Source organism: Oncorhynchus kisutch, linkage group LG24 (assembly GCF_002021735.2).
Source record: "Oncorhynchus kisutch isolate 150728-3 linkage group LG24, Okis_V2, whole genome shotgun sequence".
Lineage (NCBI taxonomy): Eukaryota > Metazoa > Chordata > Actinopteri > Salmoniformes > Salmonidae > Oncorhynchus > Oncorhynchus kisutch.
This window is the reverse complement of record NC_034197.2, coordinates 12,967,285-12,989,325: the sequence shown is the minus strand read 5'-3', so window position 1 is coordinate 12,989,325 and position 22,041 is coordinate 12,967,285. Positions and strand designations below refer to the sequence as shown.

Below are 22,041 nucleotides of genomic sequence, written 5' to 3'. Positions count from 1 at the left end.
GAAAACGTTGTCTCTTTCTCTCCACTGTGATTCAATGTTACACTCAACCAAGTTGATTTCCTTTGGCCCTTTAGTCAAACACTGGTCCATGATACACTGTCTGAGGCGCCACACATTCATTTATCTCCACATTTCATTTCTGCCTAATTGTTGTAATGTAGCCTAATATTGACATGAATTTTTATGAAGTATTTTCTTAGACACTACCTTCACCACGTCAATCAAGTAAAACTGTGAAAGACTGCGTCAGCGCATTAGTATAGGCCAAAAGCCACGAAAGATATGGCAACACAGCGAGAGAGAACAGCACTGTTCACTGTTCCACAAGCAATAGAATGTCCTTCAAACCAGGATTTCTATCCTTGGGAGAGTACGCCCCCTTCTGTACTAATGGCCGTTCTACCTTTTTGTAAGGGTTTCAATAGGTTATTATTGAAAGGGAAAACTGAAAGAAACGAGTTAATTTCATTAGCATAATGGCACATTGTAATTATTATTTAATCAGAGGTGTAGTTTATGGACAGGTAGAACTATTGTTTTATTGGGCAGTAGGCCTAGGCCTATGATAGGCTACTACTCTAATTGGCTTCACCATCATCGTACAAATAAATCAAAAACACCGTGTACAGTACAGACTGGTAAAATGGCTACATTTTAACGTGTGACAGTTCCAAACGTATTTAAACATGCGTCAAAAGCATGTGATTCCAGACGACGCGCCATTACGTTTTTGTACAGCAGCCAATCCAAAAGCAGGGGTGTGTGAGAGGGCGTGGTTTGAATGGGGCGCTCTGGAAAATTCGATGGATTAACTGGTTTTAAAAGGAAACGTCTTGAAATAAAGGATCCAGGGACCAATGCCAGGATCATGTATTGTTGTCCAGAATGTCTACAGGACTTGCTATAGGTGCGACATAGGTGAGTCCTTTCTGGCCAAGAGGGATGAAGCATGGATCATCATCACACACCACCATGGCTGCAGCCTGTCATTGTCAACGTCCCAGGTTATCACAGGTGACATTTTAAAAAATGTTTACATGTAGATAATCAGGAAATAATTGCTCACATTTGTATTGCGCACTCCAAAATGTCTGGGTAACTCTTCTATAGTCTTCAAGCAGTTCCCAGTTCCTGTTTCTAATATTTTATTCATGTTCATAGACGAGTCAGTCTTGACGTGTAGGCTATGGGGTTATGAAACAGTTGTTACGAAATATTTTTACAGTACGAATAAGCTACTGCGTACAAATGTATGATCGCATAGTAAAAATGTGCGTTTTTACAAGGGACTAGTTCAATAAACTAATTGAAGACAGGATGGTGGGGAGGGTACCGTAACAGTAAAAAAAAAGGATGCTGCGAGAGAAGGGATAAGGGCTTGGCGCCTTGGAGAATGTTGCGTAGTTCTATTTACCTGCATGGTCCGTATTTCTTGTGAGAATCTTATGATGCTGCTTCTCAATGCTGAGTGGCATAGCAAGTTGCGTTATATTTTGGATTGAGGTCAATTTACACCGTTTATATTATAAGGAATGTATACTATATAAAGAGATCTGCAGAACTTCAAAACAGATGTAGATATTAATAATGTCATCCAGTAAATGGCCTAAAAATACCTAATTCTGTTTTCTTTGACTCTGCTAATGTTTACCAAAGTAGGCCTTTTGATAAATGACATGTTCATTGAAAGTACGTGAGATGCGCACTTATTATTTCTGATGTAAACAACAACAACACAAACATGACTCTTCTTGGACGATGGATGTCGCTGTTCTGCAGCTTAGATGAACATACATAATCATTCTTTTTTCAATACTGAACGTGGACAATGAACGGTATCGACTCATCATCAATGTATCTGATTTTTCCACTTTAAATTATTTGACCTTTACATGGAAATCGCTTGACTAGTGAAACATTTACAGCAGTATTTCAATTGGAGTTCAATAAAATCAGTGATATTCCTTTTCCCCCCAGAGCAGGGTTTCCCAAACATGGTCCTGGGGCCTTCCAGGGGTGCATGTTTTGGTTTTTGCACAGCTGATTCAAATGATCAAAGCTTGATGATGAGTTGATTATTTGAATCAGCTGTGTAGGGCTAGGGCAAAATCCAAAATGCAGGCCTCAGGGCTGAGTTTGGGAAACCCTGGTCCAGAGGTCAGGTTTATGAGGCTGGCTGGCACATCCATCTGCTGTGTGTGCGGGTGTGTGTGCGCACGCTCACATGTGTGGGAAATAATGACGACGGCTCTCGTGACATCAAGGCCTCAAACCCTCGAGAGTAAAAAGTGACGTCAGTGGATGCCAGCCCACGCAATGTTGATCTTATTATCTCCGCTATACAGAGATCTCTTTTTAATGGTGTGCAGATGTGGGTGGATTAAATCAATTACCTTTATTAAAGTCAGGATCTGAGTCAGGATTCAATGGATTAAAATAACGGCTGTGATGATCATGCTATCAAAACACTGATATGGATACAAAGGGGGTCGAAAAGGTAACAAGCGTAGCACGAAGTATCATCGCTATGTAGGCATGGGCTAGATCATCAATCTACTCCTGTTATTATCGGATGCATGGGGAGCGTGTGTTTACTGTGCAAGAATGTACACGTGTATAGAGCTGCATAGGCCATATCCTGATATGAAGTGTTGAATACAGTTTCATTGCGTACATATTCATCCACATACCATTACATTTCTTATCTTTCAGTAGACCAAAGGTGACATGGCGTGGGCAGTCCAAATGATAGGTAAGTGTACACACAACATGATAATAATAAATACCAGTTTTCTGAGTGTGCCAACTGCTGAGCCATATGATGTTATATTTCAGGGATGGATGGCGAAGGCTGTTTCCCATACAGCAACTACAACAGCAGCCATCCAGACCAGGGCACGTACCTTCCCTGAAAGGGAGATTAGGGTTTAGGAAGTGGAGCAGGCCTTTGAGATGACATGGCTAAAATGAACCCCGTGCCTAGTGAATGCGTGGTATAAATAGCTGACGGGAAGATCTCCAGGTTGCATGCATCATTAGTGACTGCACGTCACTATAAACACTGTCAACAAACATTGCCCGGCCATTGTAAACATGACACAGATTGGGATTTTTCTTGATATGATGACTAGTAGTGGTGTACTAGTCAACTATGTCATGCTTACTGGGCTTTCGATGTACACAAAGATTTACAGTAAAGGCAACAATATGAAGCATATTTGATATGATTGATATTTTTGAAACAGTATTTATGTCTACTGAAGTGTTGATCTTGGTATAGTATCTTGTAGCACATGTATCAGGGGTGGATCCTGGCTTTAACCCAGTCCACTGGTAAACCCTCACACCATGAGCCTACTGCTTCTGTTCCACATGTCTTATGTTGTGCTGGGTTGTTTAGTCTGGGGATCTACTGACTGAGAGGAGACCAGATCGCCACAGCTCTCGTCAATACTCCTGCATGTACCATGTCGCCTCAGAGAACACACGCTTTAATCAGACAGATCCCTTACATCTCCTTGCTGCTGGCAGAGAGAGAAGCAGTGCGGAGATAAACGCTGATTATTTTACCGATAAGACTCCTTCCCTTCCCACCATGGTAAGATGAACCCAAGGAGTGAATGCTGAAGTGAATGCTCTCCCTCTCTTTCTCTCTATCTGAACCTGAAATGGGTCAATGCAACATACTGTCCTTACAATATGTAATTGACTGTATCGTTAAATTGTTCCTTAAGCTGTTCCTTGACATCCATTTTATTATCACATTATTACGGTATCGTCTTCATCCAAGTCAATAAGTTGCCTATTCAATGCTCAGTCCAGTTGTGTCAGATGGGGTCAAACGGGAAAGAAATCAAGTTACTTTACACTTAGTGGTCTCTAAAACAAACGCTTCCTTTACAGCCCAGATAACAAAAGTTAGTTTCTAGTCCGCGAGAGCTGTAGACAGACATGTTGTGGTAAGCCTTGTGGCTAAACCTAACAACGGTACTCCAGCCCTGCCTATGTCTGCTGGTTAGGGCTTCTCATTGTAATTCTCCAGCCATAGCTAACACCAGATACTTCCCACAATAACAGAAAGTGCGATCGTCACCACAGGCGAAATTGGACAATGATTACAGGACTTTCTTTAAAACGGTACACGTTGAACATCACATTTCCCAGGTCCTTGGTCGTCTTCTGCTGCACCAATTGTTCCCGTGATGGCATTAGGTCTGTTTTTGAATATTGATGTTGTAATATCTTGGATGGTTCCTTGTCCCCCCCACTCCTAAAAACGAGATGCTCCTGTATTTAAGAGGCTTTATGTACCTCTCTGTTTTGTTTGTTTTTTTTGTTTGATGTGCCTTTAAAACAAGTGGCTAGTCAGGTGACCAAGGAGAGGAGGCTCGTCTCTGTCAGCTTAGCTCTCAGCTGAGAGAGAGAGAGAGACCCACATTGAAAGGGGACACGGGGGAAAATGGGGACACAGGACACAGGATCCGTTACAGTCAGAGTGAAATGGGTGGATAGAGTGGGAGGTGGCAACAAGGTCTCTTTAACTGCAGCCTCAGCTAGCTGTGCTCAGCTGTCTGCTTGGCAGCCAGCAGTGTGCTGCTGGGTCGAGTTCTTCAAGAAGCTGCTGCCTGCGTTGGTGCCTGTAGCCACTATAGTAGCAGCCGAGAAAGCCCTGAAAATGAGTGCTGCGTCACACCGATCGAGGAAGAGAAATAGAGAGTGATCGTAAACCGTTGTGGCGTTCTGTTTGTGTGTGTGGTCTGATCTGTTGGCGCATATCTGTGTCCGTGCAAAACTAGCTGTCGGGAAGAGCAATTCTGCTGTTGCAACAAGATGAAAATAGAGTGCGTGTGTGTCTGAGGGAGGCAGGGAGAGAGGGCTGAAGAGAGGGGGGAAGAGAGGGAGGGACTGGGGGGGGGGGGAATCAGAGAGCGAGAGATTTTGGATTAGTTGCTACGTCACTTTTTCACGTCGAGGGGGGAAACAGAAGCTAAGATAATAGAAGCCCGCAGTCATCCAGTTTTCTACCTGAGAGTTGGACGCAATGGTTACAGCGAGAACCCCTGCCTCCTCAGCCTCATCCGTAGTGCTTGTTACCAGCTTCTCCCTCAGCCACTACATCTGTGTAGTAGTTAGGCAGGGATCGTCAGAGAAGACTTCCAACATGGATGCTGAAGATGTGACAGTTAGTTTGTGTGGGTGTTTGGTGTTTTGATGGCATTGTGAGGTCGGAGTAGGGGGTGGGAAGGGGTGAGGCGCAGGGGTTATCGAAAGAACGTTCTGGAAGGTTCGTAATGTCAAGACGACGCACGTTGGGGAGCATGTTCAGAGAATTATCGAGGTAATCGAATATTGCTATTATATGATTACATATATACCAATACATGATTACATAAATTATTACGTAGATATAGATATGTGTGATGTGTTGTCTGCCCTTATACAAAACCACATAGTAACCGGTATGGAGCTAATCTGCAGTCATTTTCTTCCATAGTACCTCCTATAAGGTGCGAACCAGGCGATACAGTTTGTTTGTATTGCTATTCAGCATATTTGTGTGTTTTTACCTTCAACTTGTTGTGATTAACTCTTCATAGGGTCGAAGGCAGGAAGGAGGATGAGTGAACCGGGATCGAGTAAACCCGGAATCAAGTAAACCTGGGCTTATTTTGTTATTAGGGAATCCAACAGGAGACCTATTTGGAGCCTTTATTTTGTGGCAGACCAGTATTTTCTTGTGATTTGTTTTCAGTCTCTAGGGCCACTGGATGGGATTTAGTGGAAACCCTCCCTGAGGCATTTGTTTCTGCGTAGTTAGTGGAGACCGAAACAGAGGTGGTGACGCAGTCCTCCACTGAGCTGTACCTCTATGACAGCATGGCTGGACTTGTGTTTTTCTCTCCCCCATGTAGCTCTCCCTCTTGTTCTTTCTCTCTCTCTCTCTCTCCCTCTTGTTCTCTCTATCTCTGGGAGGGAGGGAGAGCAGCAAATAGGGTCTAAATGTCATGGCTCGAGTTCAGAGAGAGAGAGAGAAAGAGAGGGAGAGAAAGAGGGAGGGAGACGGAGACAGTGAGAAGGAGAAATGTTTTACCTTGCTCTCTTGGTAACTCTGCACTGGCAGCTCTCCAGTTCACATTGACTAGACTTCCTGAAGCTGCTGCATCACAGGCCCCAGTGCCAGAGCTGGCCTCCCATTGGGTGGGAGGAGCTCCCTAGACACTGCTGGTAGCACAATGCTATTGGACGGGCACAAGGGAGCAGGTGGAGGACAGCTTCTGATTGATGGAGAAGTAGTGTTATTGTGTATGGAGTTGTCTTTCTTTTTTAAAAAGATGTTGTATAAGTTCTATAGGGGTTCTAATGAAATGTGTACAGTTACAGTATATGGTTTTGTTTTTACATTATTGTTTCTTTTCGACGGCACATGTGGCTGTATTGTTTGTTCTATTCTGAAAGGAGTGGAAACATTATGTGCACTGTAGGTACACACATGAGTGTGTATCTGTTTGCTAGTTTCCAATAATGTCTTGTGTAATCTGTTCTCACAGTCTGATTGGTTTGTGTTCTGTGTTGCTGACATTGATCAGCTCCTGTCTGTTTCCTGGGCCAACCACAGTCCACTTCCTGCTCTGTCCAGCTTCCCCTTCCCTTCCCAGATGAGCCAGCTTCTCAGTCTCTTAATAGTGTTTGGTTTGGTTGCTGTAGTACAGTTACGGTCCCTGAGACCGAGGGTTCTCTGAGCTGGCATTCTGTGATGTCACAAACCTGCCACATTGGCCATTTCTAAATTGATGGAAGAACAACTGTTTGCCAAGGGTCTGCATTGCAGCTGCTGCTGCTGCAGTTGGCACCACTCTTTCGCTCTCAGGAACACTCAAGCGTGCACACACACTCGGTTTTTACGAAACGAAGGCAATACACACGCTCAAACACACACACTGAGTCTGTCTTACGCAGACGGCCCTCATCTCGGAGGTTGAGGGTGCTACATCCCGGTGGCACCCCATGGGGAATCATTTCTGATGAATGAGGATGCAACAGGAGAGGGTTAGCCTGCCAGTGTGTGATGGGGGCACACACAGAAAGTAATTAGAAGGGCACAGGGAGGACACCTATACTTGTGTGTGTCCCCAGCACACGCTGGTGTGTGTGTGTGTGTGTGTGTGTGTGCGTGCATGCGTGGCACTTTCTTTTCACATTAATAGGTAACGTGATGCTTCTTTTTTAATAGATATCTATTATCACTTAGTCATGGTAGAATGATTTGATCCTGAATGGGTTAATAGTCACTTCAGGGTGTAATATAATATTACTCCCACGCATGTGTTCAAACCCCCTGTAATGGGCTGTTTGGATCAGGTCTACACAGATTAAGACCACCTTAGTGAGAAAATAATAACATTGGTTTAGGCTTCAGGCTATATTCTGTACATCTGGCTTATACACCCCCCCCCCCAAAAAAAAAAAGTACATCTAGGCAGGCCAGTGCTGTCTGTGTTGTTTTGGACTGCACATGGAAAGGCTCCTGTCCCTTTAACTCTTTTATGGACATTACACAACAGGTCCAGGGAACACAACAAACAACCCAAAAAAGAAATCTGCCTGCCAGGGTAGGGTTGAGCCAGGGAGGAACCAGACACCCTGACCTGTCACGGTGGCCAATGAAAATAAACACTGAGTGCCCTTGACTCACTTGACTCTCCAGTCTGTCTATAGGTCAGGTTGATAAGAGCTCTAGGGTGCCAGGGTCTTTGCTCTTCCTCTCATTGTGGAAATCAAAGTAAATATGCATATTTGAAATAGAAAGAAAAAAACAGGTAGGGAATATTTTGGCAGGAGCCTTACATCCCTGACCCTCTTTTAATCAGATAAAGTACAAGGAGTGTTTGTGGGCATTGTCGAAGAGAGGGAAAATAAAAACAGATTAAGATGTGCTCAGTAGGACGGAGGAGGGATGATGGAGCTGAGAGAATAGAACAGAGAGAGTTAGACGTTGAATTACATAGAGGGTTGAAGGGGATTTTGGGAGAGAGGTTAGGCAGTTTTGTATTTCGCCGAGCTAATCATTTGGCACCACTGTAAGTCAGTGAGTTGGGCCACTGCCTAATACCACGCCCTTACATTGTGCCTGCGTCATGGTTCTCTCCCTGACCGAATCTACCTGAACACTTCCTCAGTGTTCTCCATAATGGCAGTAGTAGAGAGCTGTGAGTGTGAATACCACACCACTGTGAGGAAAGAGGAGGGGACCGAAGTCAAACGTCCAGCCAGCATCTGTCTCTGTCTTCAGGGCTGCAGGTAAAACTGTAGATTTAAAAAATATATATATACATGTTGACTTGGCATGTGTTGTGGAGTGTTGCTTCGCTCCAAGCATGACTGCTTTGTTTGGATCAAGTTTCAGGTTTGCTAGGAGGGAGTATGTGTGGTGTTCTCGCAATGGTTTTACATGTCTCTCTCTCTATCTGTTAGTGATGGGAGAAAGAAATTGACACAGTTTCATATCTGAATATTGTTTTTGACCATACTGTATTCCGTATCGTTTTGACAATATCGCAATATTATTTTTGCGTTAGTTGGCTGTACCTGCACCAAAACTCCAGTATTTTTCCTTCTTCACTTGTTCTCCATCTTCTTTTTAAATAGGAGCAAATTCGTTATCAGCACTTTTATTTCCATGATCAAAAAATGTGTTTTCTCGTGGCTCTCTCTTGTCCCTCTGCAGCAGACATATGGTGAGCAAATGTTTGGAACATCAAATCACAATAAAATCACAGTATCGAATCGCAATCAGTATAGAATTAGTAGGTGTGCCCAAACCTTTGACTGGTACTATATATAGTATATATATATATATATATATATACTGCTCAAAAAAATTAAGGGAACACTAAAATAACACATTCTAGATCTGAATGAATGAAATATTCTTATTAAATACTTTTTTCTTTACATAGTTGAATGTGCTGACAACAAAATCACACAAAAATGATCAATGGAAATCAAATTTATCAACCCATGGAGGTCTGGATTTTGAGTCACACTCAAAATTAAGGTGGAAAACCACACTACAGGCTGATCCAACTTTGATGTAATGTCCTTAAAACAAGTCAAAATGAGGCTCAGTAGTGTGTGTGGCCTCCACGTGCCTGTATGACCTCCCTACAATGCCTGGGTATGCTCCAACTCCTGGACAGTCTGTGGTGCAATGTGGTGTTGGTGGATGGAGTGAGACATGATGTCCCAGATGTGCTCAATTGGATTCAGGTCTGGGGAACGGGCGGGCCAGTCCATAGCATCAATGCCTTCCTCTTGCAGGAACTGCTGACACACTCCAGCCACATGAGGTCTAGCATTGTCTTGCATTAGGAGGAACCCAGGGCCAACCGCACCAGCATATGGTCTCACAAGGGGTCTGAGGATCTCATCTCGGTACCTAATGGCAGTCAGGCTACCTCCAAAGAAATGCCACCCCACACCATGACTGACCCACCGCCAAACCGGTCATGCAGGAGGATGTTGCAGGCAGCAGAACGTTCTCCACGGCTTCTCCAGACTCTGTCACGTCTGTCACATGCTCAGTGTGAACCTGCTTTCATCTGTGAAGAGCACAGGGCGCCAGTGGCGAATTTGCCAATCTTGGTGTTCTCTGGCAAATGCGAAACGTCCTGCACGGTGTTGGGCTGTAAGCACAACCCCCATCTGTGGACGTCGGGCCCTCATACCACCCTCATAGAGTCTGTTTCTGGCCGTTTGAGCAGACACTGGAGGTCATTTTGCAGGACTCTGGCAGTGCTCCTCCTTGCACAAAGGCGGAGGTAGCGGTCCTGCTGCTGGGTTGTTGCCCTCCTACGGCCTCCTCCACGTCTCCTGATGTACTGGCCTGTCTCCTGGTAGCGCCTCCATGCTCTGGACACTACGCTGACAGACACAGCAAACCTTTTTGCCACAGCTCGCATTGATGTGCCATCCTGGATGAGCTGCACTACCTGAGCCACTTGTGTGGATTGTAGACTCCGTCTCATGCTACCACTAGAGTGAAAGCACCGCCAGCATTCAAAAGTGACCAAAACATCAGCCAGGAAGCATAGGAACTGAGAAGTGGTCTGTGGTCCCCACCTGCAGAACCACTCCTTTATTGGGGTGTCTTGCTAATTGCCTATAATTTCCACCTGTTGTCTATTCCATTTGCACAACAGCATGTGAAATGTATTGTCAATCAGTGTTGCTTCCTAAGTGGACAGTTTGATTTCACAGAAGTGTGATTGACTTGGAGTTACATTGTGTTGTTTAAGTGGTCCCTTTATTTATTTTTTCACCTGGAATGCTTTTCCGACAGTCTTGAAGGAGTTCCCACATATGCTGAACACTGCTTTTCCTTACCAAACCATCTCATTTGGGTTGAGGTCAGGTGATTGTGGAGGCCAAGTCATCTGATGCAGCGCTCCATCACTCTCCTTGGTCAAATAACCCTTACACAGCCTGGAGGTGTGTTGAGTCATTGTCCTGTTGAAAAACAAATGATAGTCCCACTAAGAGCAAACCAGATGGGATGGCATATCGCTGCAGAATGATGTGGTGGCCATGCTGGTTAAGTGTGCCTTGAATTCTAAATAAATCACAGTGTCACCAGCAAAGCACCCCCACAGCATCACACCTCCTCCTCCATGCTTCATGGTGGGAACCACACATGCGGAGATCATTTGTTCACCTACTTTGCGTCTCACAAAGACACAGCAGTTGGTACCAAAAATCGCAAATTTAGACTCAACAGACCAAAGGACAGATTTCCACCGGTCTAATGTCCATTGCTCGTGTTTCTTGGCCCAAGCAAGTCTCTTCTTCTTATTGGTGTCCTTTAGTAATGTTTTTTTGCAGCAATTTGACCATGAAGGCCTGATTTACGCAGTTTCCTCTGAACAGTTGAGATGTGTCTGTTACTTGAAATCTGTGACGCATTTATTTGGGCTGCAATTTCTGAGGCTGGTAACTCTAATGAACTTATCCTCTGCTGCAGAGGTAACTCTGGGTCTTCCTTTCCTGTGGCGGTCCTCATGAGAGCCAGTTTCATCATCACGCTTGATGGTTTTTGTGACTGCACTGGAAGAAACTTTAAAAGTTCTTGAAATGTTCCAGATTGACTGACCTTCATGTTTTTAAAAGTAATGATGGACTGTCGTTTCTCTTTGCTTATTTGAGCTGTTCTTGCCATAATATGGACTTGGTCTTTTACCAAATAGGGCAATCTTCTGTATACCACCCCTACCTTTTCACAACAAAACTGATGGGCTCAAACGCATTAAGAAGGAAAGAAATTCCACAAATGAACTTTTAACAAGGCACACCTGTTAATTGAAATGCATTCCAGGTGACTACCTCATTAAGCTGGTTGAGAAAATGCCAAGAGTATGCAAAGCTGTCATCAAGGCAAAGGGTGGCTACTTTGAAGAACCTCACAAATGAAATGTATTGTGATTTGTTTAAAACTTTTTTGGTTATTTCATAGTTTTGATGTTTTCACTATTATTCTGCAATGTATAAATTACTCAAAGTAAAGAAAATCCCTGAAATGAGTAGGTGTGCAAACGTTTGACTGGCACTGTTTATATATATTATGGCCAAAAGTATGTGGACATGCCTTCAGCTTTAATCCCATCCCATTTCCAGTGGGTCAGAAGTTTACATACACTCAATTAGTATTTGGTAGAATTGCCTTTAAATTGTTTAACTTGGGTCAAACGTTTCGGGTAGCCTTCCACAAGCTTCCCACAATAATTTGGGTTAATTTTGGCCAATTTCTCCTGACAGAGCTGGTGTAACTGAGTCAGGTTTGTAGGCCTCCTTGCTCGCACACACTTTTTCAGTTCTGCCCACAAATTTTATATAGGATTGAGGTCAGGGCTTTGTGATGGCCACTCCAATACCTTGACTTTGTTGTCCTTAAGCCAGTTTGCCTTCTTTCCTTCTTCATGATGTCATGTATTTTGGGAAGTGCACCAGTCCTTCCTGCAGCAAAGCACCACCACAACTTTCTGCCACCCCCGTGCTTCACAGTTGGGATGGTGTTCTTCGGCTTGCAAGCCTCCCCTATTTTTCCTCCAAACATAACGATGGCCATTATGGCCAAACAGTTCTATTTTTGTTTCATCAGACCATAGGACATTTCTCCCAAAAGTACGATCTTTGTCCCCATGTGCAGTTGCAAACCGTAGTCTGGCTTTTTTATGGCAGTTTTGAAGCAGTGGCTTCTTCCTTGCTGAGTGGCCTTTTAGGTTATTATTATTTTAGGCTCAAAGAGATTACAAATTGGAAGGACAGGTTGGAATTCACAGATAGTTGGAGCCTTCAAAAACCTGGATATCCAGCTAGTCGTATATATTTTTTATGTTCTCTTTTGTTATTTTCTATGGTACCATAAGTGAAAGTATGGATTGAGGATCGAATGCGATCAGACCATCAGTTTATAGCCCTCCGTGTAATTATAACAGACTTTCCACGAGGGTGGGGATATTGGAAATTTAACCAGGGTTTATTGACTGACACTACTTTCTTTACAAAAACTAGGGATTTCAGAACAGGCTTTTTTCTTGCACAAAATCTCACCAAAGAAGGATTTGAATGAGGAGGTAAAATACTGTATACTGGTCAAGTTCCTCCAAGCTCACTTGACGATAAGTTTTGTGATATCCTTCTCCCAAAACATCATGTTAAACTATCTGTGACACAAAAAATGATTGTGAAGGCTTAATTACACATGGCAAACTATGGTTGGCGTTGATTCCTTTCCATTCCAATTTAGATATGTCAAACTTTATGAACTACTGAAAGATTCATTACTATCATGTTTGAATTACTCATATAAATGGCAATCTGTCATACACACAGAAATACAGACTGATCTTTCTTCTACTGAAGCAGAAGCTAGGGGGCAATACAAAGACCCAGTCTCTTAAAAAAAATGGAGGCCCCTCACAAAATATTGGCAAAATGTATTGCTGAGAACATTGAATTGTCAAGAGACATAAAACAAGGTTGCCCTCTGTCACCATACCTATTTCTTAGGGGCAAAAAATTAAGTGATTAGAGACAGAAGTATCAATGTATGCCGATGATTTAAATTCTCTTGAGTCCTCAATCTTCAATCTTGAAGGGCCTCATTGAGGACCTGGATAATTTATCCAGTTTATCTGGATTAAAACCCAACTAAACTCAGAAAAAAAGAGAAACATCCCTTTTTCAGGACCCTGCCTTTCAAAGATAATTTAATAAAAATCCAAATAACTTCACAGATCTTCATTGTAAAGGGTTTAAAACACTGTTTCCAATGCTTGTTCAATGAACCACAAACAATGAATGAACATGCACCTGTGGAACGGTTACAGTTTACAGACGGTAGGCAATTAAGGTCACGGTTATGAAAACGTAGGACACTAAAGAGGCCTTTCTACTGACTCTGAAAAACACCAAAAGGAAGATGCCCAGGGTCCCTGCTCATCTGCGTGAACGTGCCTTAGGCATGCTGCAAGGCGGCATGAGGACTGCAGATGTGGCCAGGGCAATAAATTGCAATGTCCGTACTGTGAGACGCCTAAGACAGCCTACAGGGAGACAGGACGGACAGCTGATTGTCCTCGCAGTGGCAGATCACGTGTAACAACACCTGCACAGGATCGGTACATCCAAACCTCACACCTGCGGGACAGGTACAGGATGCAACAACAACTGCCCGAGTAACACCAGGAACACACAATCCCTCCATCAGTGCTCAGACTGTCCGCAATAGGCTGTGAGAGGCTGGACTGGCTTGTAGGCCTATTGTAAGGCAGGTCCTCACTAGACATCACCGGCAACAACGTCGCCTATGGGCACAAATCCACTGACGAGTCGCGATTTTATCTCACCAGGGGTGGTGGTCGGATTCACGTTTATCTTCAAAGGAATGAGCTTTACACCGAGGCCTGTACTCTGGAGCGGGATCGATTTGGAGGTGGAGGGTCCGTCATGGTCTGGGGCGGTGTGTCACAGCATCATCGGACTGAGCTTGTTGTCATTGCAGGCAATCTCAACTCTGTGTGTTACAGGGAACACATCCTCCTCCCTCATGTGGTACCCTTCCTGCAGGCTCATCCTGACATGACTCTCCAGCATGACAATGCCACCAGCCATACTGCTCGTTCTGTGAGTGATTTCCTGCAAGACAGGAATGTCAGTGTTCTGCCATGGCCAGCGAAGACCCCGGATCTCAATCCCATTGAACACGTCCGGGACCTGTTGGACCGGAAAGTGAGGGTTAGGGCCATTCCCCCCCAGAAATGTCCGGGAACTTGCAGGTGCCTTGGTGGAAGAGTGGGGGTAACATCTCACAGCAAGAGAAAATCTGTTGAGGTCCATGAGGAGGAGATGCACTGCAGTACTTAATGCAGCTGGTGGAATGGTAAACCAAACAAGAATATTTATATAGCGAACATGAGTTTGGAGTGTTAAATATGATTAAACCTCTCTCTTAAAGCCTCCATTGGACCGAAATCGTGTCTAAATCCAAATAGTTTTTCTAGCAAGGTACTAGGAGAGGCCCATCCTATGTTTAAGAGTGGGCTCTTTGCCTTTTTGCAGATTAAAACCTTACATTTTCGGTGGATTGACAATGGATCCCTGTTTAAAGTATGCTCCATTTTAAATGAAGTCATGCAGAGTTGGCTACAATTTCAATTTCATCCTCCAGAAAAGGCAGATCTGATATTACAGCAAATAATGGCTAAACTCCAACGTACTGATAGAGGAATGTGTATATATATATATATTACAAGAAGGGTATAATATTTAGAAAGTATATTGTAAACAAGAACGGTAAGAAGGAGGAACTAACAATAGTGCATATTATCAATTAAAAATGATAACCAACTTATTATGGTGGCACTGCCACAAAATTGTAAGAGACAATTACTAAAAACAATAATTGACAGATCAATCCATTCATTTCAATTTAGGCTATAATATAAAATCCTTGCTACAGAGAGAATGCTCAATATATGGGGCATTGACCACGATCAATCAATTGAAAATATCATTATACTATTGGGTAAAGTATTTATTTTTAGGGCAATATCGGTAGAAAAGTTACTAATAGGAAGGTTCAGGACCCTCGTACGACATCATAGTAAAATGGAGGGATGTTTTGCAAAAAGAAATAGCAAAATGGCATACTGGGAAAGATGGGTTCATCTGTGGAGATCGGTGGATTGGAGTTCAAATCCAAATGAATGGTGGATTGTCTGCTGTGGGTGAAAATCCAGCACTTGAAGAAAGAGGAATATATGTTGAATTATTGAACTACAGGTACCGTAGATGTGATTGAAAATAGCTGTAAATAGCAGTAGAGGTATTGTTGTCCATTAGTTTACTCCAGAAAGGGTCGGTTAGGGGGGGGGGGGGGGGGGGGGATTAGAAATGATGCTATCAACAAAATTGATAGAATCTACAATCTGCAATATTAAAGCTGATGGACCCAAAAGTGCAGCAGACGTCCAATGGAAGCGCAGATACAACAGAGTGAATCCTATAGCCATGTACAATTGACTACCAGTTCTCCAATGACAGGCAGGTATAATGGAGGACTCCAGTTTGAAAGATGTTATCAATCCTTTTTCCTTTACTGCCTACTGAGTTCATCCAGAGAATTGGAATACATGATGCGTTACTCTATACAGAATGACCATGCGTTACTCTATACAGAATGACCATGCGTTACTCTATAGAGAATGACCATGCGTTACTCTATAGAGAATGACCATGCGTTACTCTATACAGAATGACCATGCGTTACTCTATACAGAATGACCATGCATTACTCTATACAGAATGAACATGTGTTACTCTATACAGAATGACCATGCATTACTCTATACAGAATGACAATGCGTTACTCTATACAGAATGACCATGCGTTACTCTATACAGAATGACCATGCATTACTCTATACAGAATGACCATGCGTTACTCTATACAGAATGGCCATACGTTACTCTATACAGAATGACCATGCATTACTGTGCAGTTACCTTTGAATATTTCTCATTTGTACTTAACAAAGCAGTGATGCCTCTCAGATAGTATTTAAGACCACTATTTGAAGCTGTGGTGGGAAAACGGAGGACGTTCCTCCATCAGAGATTTACAAGATTAAAGTGCTCCAGTCATGCTCTCAATGCGTGTCCCTCAAATGGCACCCTATTCCCTATATGGTGCACTCTTTTGACCTATGGGCCCTGGTTGTTTGTCTCATTCTTTGTTTGTTGTGTAGTAAATATTTCAGCTTGCATTTTCAACGTGTTTTATTTGTTTTTTCCTGCAAAGCACATTGCATTGCATGTCTGAAATATGCCGTATAAAGAAAGCTTGATTTGATATAGGGATATAGGGACGCAGACAGTCTGCATCAGATCCTCCCAGGTCGGCCTGCCAGGGTATTTCATTGTCGCCATTGAAAATTGCCTGGCGATGTTCAGTTTCCAATCACTTTGAAAAGGCTGGCCTTTGCTGTGTTGTCTTCCTCGTCTTGTTTAGGGCGTACGAGTGTGCCTCTCCTCTCCCTCCTAGCACAACTAACGTTTTGGACTTCAGAGGACAATAACACAGGTGATGGACGTGGAGGCAGGGTCTCAGGAGGAGACAGATTGTGTCGCCGGAGATCAAGCGATTATACTTTTGGTTATATTAGTCAAGTTTATTTGCCATATGCACGGGATACACATGCTACACAGTACAATGGAAAGCTCAATAATCAAATAAGCTCAATGGAATAATAATATTTATTTGCAGGAATGTTTATACAGGGAAAGCACTCAAATAAATGTAAACATGCCAGGAGGGAGAATGGGGAGAAAGGTGTTGTTCAATAAGTGGGCTTGACGTGACTTACAGCACGGGATAAAGTGGTACCATACTATTACAATGTTATTACCAATTTATTCTGTGCTGTAATGCAAAGTGCTAATGAATGTATCAATCGTGTTAAATCAGACACACCTCCCAAGCTGTTTGGTAGCTTGACATCCTGCAAACATTTGTATCGTACATTGCCAGCCTTGGTTACATCATACATGTTGACATGGATGAACTCTGCCAGTTTCTCTGCTAGCTAGGTGCCACTTAACCTGATTTAACGCTTGTCAAACACCCGTCAACTCCGCAAAACGTGTGAGAATTTGACTTATGTGCAGCACATGACTCCATGAGCTCTTACGTGGATCCTAACACTTGCAATGATGAATAATTTTGTAACCCAAGATGAATACTAACCATGTCACATTTTGTGTTCTAATGTCCGGCAGGTTCAGTGTGTCGTTAGTTTCATCAGTTAAGGTTGGCGTGATCTATCAATGCTCCTCTTGGAAGCTGGTTTCAGGTGGTGGCTTAGAGTGTTGTAGTCATTATCTAGCACCATTTGAAATCAGTGTTCTTGGGGTGGGAAGAAGCAACGTCTTCGCTGTGCCTCGGACCATCAACACCTAACCAAACACCCCTGGAATGACTGGAGTTGACGGACAAGCAGCCGAGTGAGGAAAAAGATACTTCATATTGAGTGGGGGGAAACACTAAGGCCGAGATTCAATCAGCTTTAACCGGCGATAGCTGACACCTGCATAGCTGATGTTTTGGTGGTGTTGGGGCTGTCAAATCGGTGAAGAGCTGCTCTTGTGATCATTGTCAACGAGAATGTGTGGGCTATATAGAAATAATAACGCTCAAATTGAAAATCATTCAAACAGAATCACGATTTCTATCAGCCTTATTGAGGTGTAGATTACCGCTCACATTCCAGTGTTCTAACTTGTAAACAAGGCTGCATGGGATTTCTCCTAATGTGACTCCATGCAGCCAATGGCAATGTCCCCTTCGGGTATAATGCCGGCAGCCGCTTGTGGATTTAACAGCTCTAATGCAGTTCCACCTCCGACACATCAAAACATCAGCTATGTGGATGTCGGCTAAAGCGGATCTGATTAAATTGGTCCCTAAGTGCCATTGACTATATCCCTCAGTGGTGTAATGGCCTCTAGTCATCACGGATGTCACAGCAGAGACAGACAGACACCTCCGGCTAGTTGTCCTATCACCAAGGGTGACCGATTTCTTTTGGTGTTCAGAGTCTTGTTGTGTTTCTAGCACCATTTGAAATCGGTTACAATAAAGGACAAAGTCAACTGGACAGACGCAGGGGAAATGACTGCATTGAGTGAAGAACCGGACTTCTGAGGGGCTCTTGCTGCATCCCAGATTATGGGGTACATTCGTTTAAAAAGGACCATGCATTTGTAAAACATTGCACACTGAATCACTTCACTTTAATGATTAATAAGGTATTAGAGTCTGGTCAAAGGTAAATAACAATGCAATGAACATAAATGAATCAGACCTCTGTCTTTGCAGTGTACACACCAGCCAGGAAATCTGATGTAATTTGCTATTTAGTCCACCAGGTGGCAATGATCACATGAACACAGTCTCTCAGTGTCCTTCTCACAGTGGGAATTTGTCATCGCCCATAGTTTTCCTGACCATGTCACCTGACTCAGAAAGTATATATATATATTTATTTTTATACATGCATATTTATTTTGGTAAATACAGTAATGGAAAAATAGAGGTGCAACATTTTCAAAGATTTTACTGAGATACAGTTCTTAAGGAAATCAGTCAATTTAAATCAATAAATGAGGCCCTAATCTATGGATTTCACATGACTGGGAATACAGATATGCATCTGTTGGTCACAGATACCTTTTTTTAAAGTAGGGGCGTGGATCAGAAAACCAGTCAGTATCTGGTGTGACCACCATTTGCCTCATGCAGTGCGACACATCTCCTTCGCATAGAGTAGATGAGGCTGTTGATTGTGGTCTATGGAATGTTGTCCCACTCCTCTTCAAAGGCTGTGCGATGTTACTGGATATTGGCTGAAACTGGAACACTCTGTCATACACGTCGATCTAGAGCATCCCAAACATGCTAAACGGGTGACATGTCTGGTGAGTATGCAGGCCATGGATGAACGTTGACAATTTCAGCTTCCAGGAATTGTGTACAGATCATGAGGTGATGGCAGCGGATGAATAGTATGACAATGGGCCTCAGGATCACGTCACAGTATCTCTGTGCATTCACATTGATAAAATGCAATTGTGTTCATTGTCCGTAGCTTATGCCTGGCCATACCATAACCCCAGCGCCACCATGGGGCACTCTGTTCACAACGTTGACATCAGCAAACTGCTCGTCCACACGACGTCATACACATGGTCGGCAGTTGTGAGGCCGGTTGGACATACTGCCAAATTCTCGAAAACAACGTTGGTGGTGGCTTATGGTAGAGAAATTAACATTTAATTATCTGGCAACAGCTCTGGTGGATATTCCTGCAGTCTCAAACTCAAAAAAGTCTGGGACACTGTAAAGTCCATGGAGAATAAGAGCACCTCCTCCCAGCTGCCCACTGCACTGAGGCTAGGAAACACTGTCACCACTGATAAATCCTCGATAATTGAGAATTTCAATAAGCATTTTTCCACAGCTGGCCATGCTTTCCACCTGGCTACCCCTACCCCGGTCAACAGCCCTGCACCCCCCCACAGCAACTCAACCAAGCCTCCACATTTCTCCTTCACCCAAAGATTGGAAAGCAGCTGCGGTCATCCACCTCTTCAAAGGGGGGGACACTCTTGACCCAAACTGCTAGACCTATATTCTACCCTGCCTTTCTAAGGTCTTCGAAAGCCAAGTCAACAAACAGATTACCGACCATTTCGAATCCCACCGTACCTTCTTAGCTATGCAATCTCGTTTCAGAGATGGTCATGGGTGCACCTCAGCCAAGCTCAAGGTTTCTAAACAATATCATAACCGCCATCGATAAGAGACAATACTGTGCAGCCGTATTCATTGACCTGACCAAGGCTTTTGACTCTGTCAATCATCACATTCTTATCGGCAAACTCAACAGCCTTGGTTTCTCAAATGACTGCCTCGCCTGGTTCACCAGCTACTTCTCTGATAGAGTTCAGTGTGTCAAATCGGAGGGCCTGTTGTCCGGAACTCTGGCAGTCTCTATGGGGGTGCCACAGGGTTCAGTTTTCGGTCCAACTCTCTTCTCTTAAAACATCAAGGATGTCGCTCTTGCTGCTGGTGATTCTCTGATCCCCCTCTACGCAGACGACACCATTCTGTATACTTCTGGCCTTTCTTTGGACACTGTGTTAACGAACCTTGTATGGCATTGAAGATGAGCTTCAATGCCATACAACTCTCCTTCCGTAGCCTCCAACTGCTCTTAAATGCAAGTAAATATAAATGCATGCTCTTCAACCGATAGCTGCCCGCACCTGCCCGCCTGACTAGCATCACTACTCTGGACGGTTCTGACTTAGAATATGTTGACAACTACAAATACCTAGGTGTCTCGTTAGACTGTAAACTCTCCTTCCAGACACACATTAAGCATCTCCAATCCAAAATTAAATCTAGAATCGGCTTCCTATTTTGCAACAAAGCATCCTTCACTCATGCTGCCTAACATACCCTCGTAAACTATCCCTACCGATCCTTGACTTCGGCGATATCAATTACAAAATAGCTTTAAACACTCTACTCAGCAAATTGAATGCAAGCTATCACAGTGCCATCCGTTTTGTCACCAAAGCCCCATATACTACCCACCAAGGTGACCTGCTCTCGTTGGCTGACCCTCGCTTCCTATTCATCGCCGAAAACCCACTGGCACCAGGTCATCTATAAGTCTTTTCTAGGTAAAGCCCCGCCTTATTTCAACTCACTGGTCACCAGACGTGCTCAATGGGATTGAGATCCGGGGTCTTCGCTGGCCATGGCAGGACACTGACATTCCTGGTTTGCTGTTAATCTGAGCAGTACGAGATGAAACGGCGTTCTATGCAATAGTAGCTATATTTAATACTGTACACTTTCTTGAATTGGGGACTGTGAAAAGACCCCTGGTGGCATGTCTGGTGGGGTAAGCGTGTGTGTCAGAGCTGTGTGTAAGTTGACTATGCGAACAGTTTGGGATGTAGTTACAGTCTTGGTCCATCACTGCAACTCCCGTACGGACTCGGGAGAGGCGAAGGTCGAGTGACATGCATCCTCAGAGATACGACCCTGCCAAGCCGCACTGCTTCTTGTCGGAGGAAACACCGTACAACTGTCGACCGAGGTCAGCATACATGCCCCTGGCCCGCCACAAAGAGTCGCTAGAGCACGATGGAACAAGGACATCCACAGCTGGCCAAACCGTCCCCTAACCAGGACGACGCTGGGCCACTTGACCGCCGCCTCATGGGTCTCCCGGTCGCTGCCGGCTGCAACACAACCCAGGATCAAACCCGGGTCTGTAGTGATGCTTCTAGCACTGCAAGGCAGTGCCTTAGACCACTGTGCCAACCGGGAGGCCCACATTCATGTTTCTTATAAAAAGAAGAAGTGATGCAGTCAGTCTCTCCTCAACTCTTAATCAAGAGAGACTGGCATGCATAGTATTAATATCAGCCCTCTGAGTGGCCAGACGGATACCACTCCTCAGTAAGGCACGACAGCCCGCTTGTAGTTTGCCAAAAGGCACCTAAAGACTCTCAGACCATGAAAAACAAGATTGAACTCTTTGGTCTGAAGGCCAAGCGTCACGTCTGGAGGAAACCTGACACCATCCCTACTGTGAAGCATGGTGGTGGCAGCATCATGCTGTGGGGATGTTTTTCAGCGGCAGTGACTGGAAGACTCGTCAGGGTCGAGGGAAAGATGAATGGAGCTAAGTACAGAGAGATCCTTGATGAAAACCTGCTCAAGAGCACTCAGGAACTTGGGGAGAAGGTTCACCTTCCAACAAGACAATGACCCTAAGCACACAGCCAAGACAACGCATGAGTGGCTTTGGGACAAGTCTCTGAATGTCCTTGAGTGGCCCAGCCAGAGCCCAGACTTGAACCCGATCGAACATCTCTGCAGAGACCTGAAAATAGCTGCGCAGCGACGCT

The 22,041-nt window shown here is 44.0% G+C and overlaps 1 long non-coding RNA gene across 1 annotated transcript; it reads left to right on the top strand.

Moving 5' to 3' along the window:
* Nucleotides 1–753: 753 nt before the first annotated feature.
* Nucleotides 754–3,217, top strand: LOC109869380 (uncharacterized). Its single transcript, XR_002252021.2, has 3 exons — nucleotides 754–1,014; nucleotides 2,713–2,752; nucleotides 2,836–3,217. It is a non-coding gene; the product is annotated as an uncharacterized LOC109869380 (long non-coding RNA).
* Nucleotides 3,218–22,041: the final 18,824 nt, after the last annotated feature.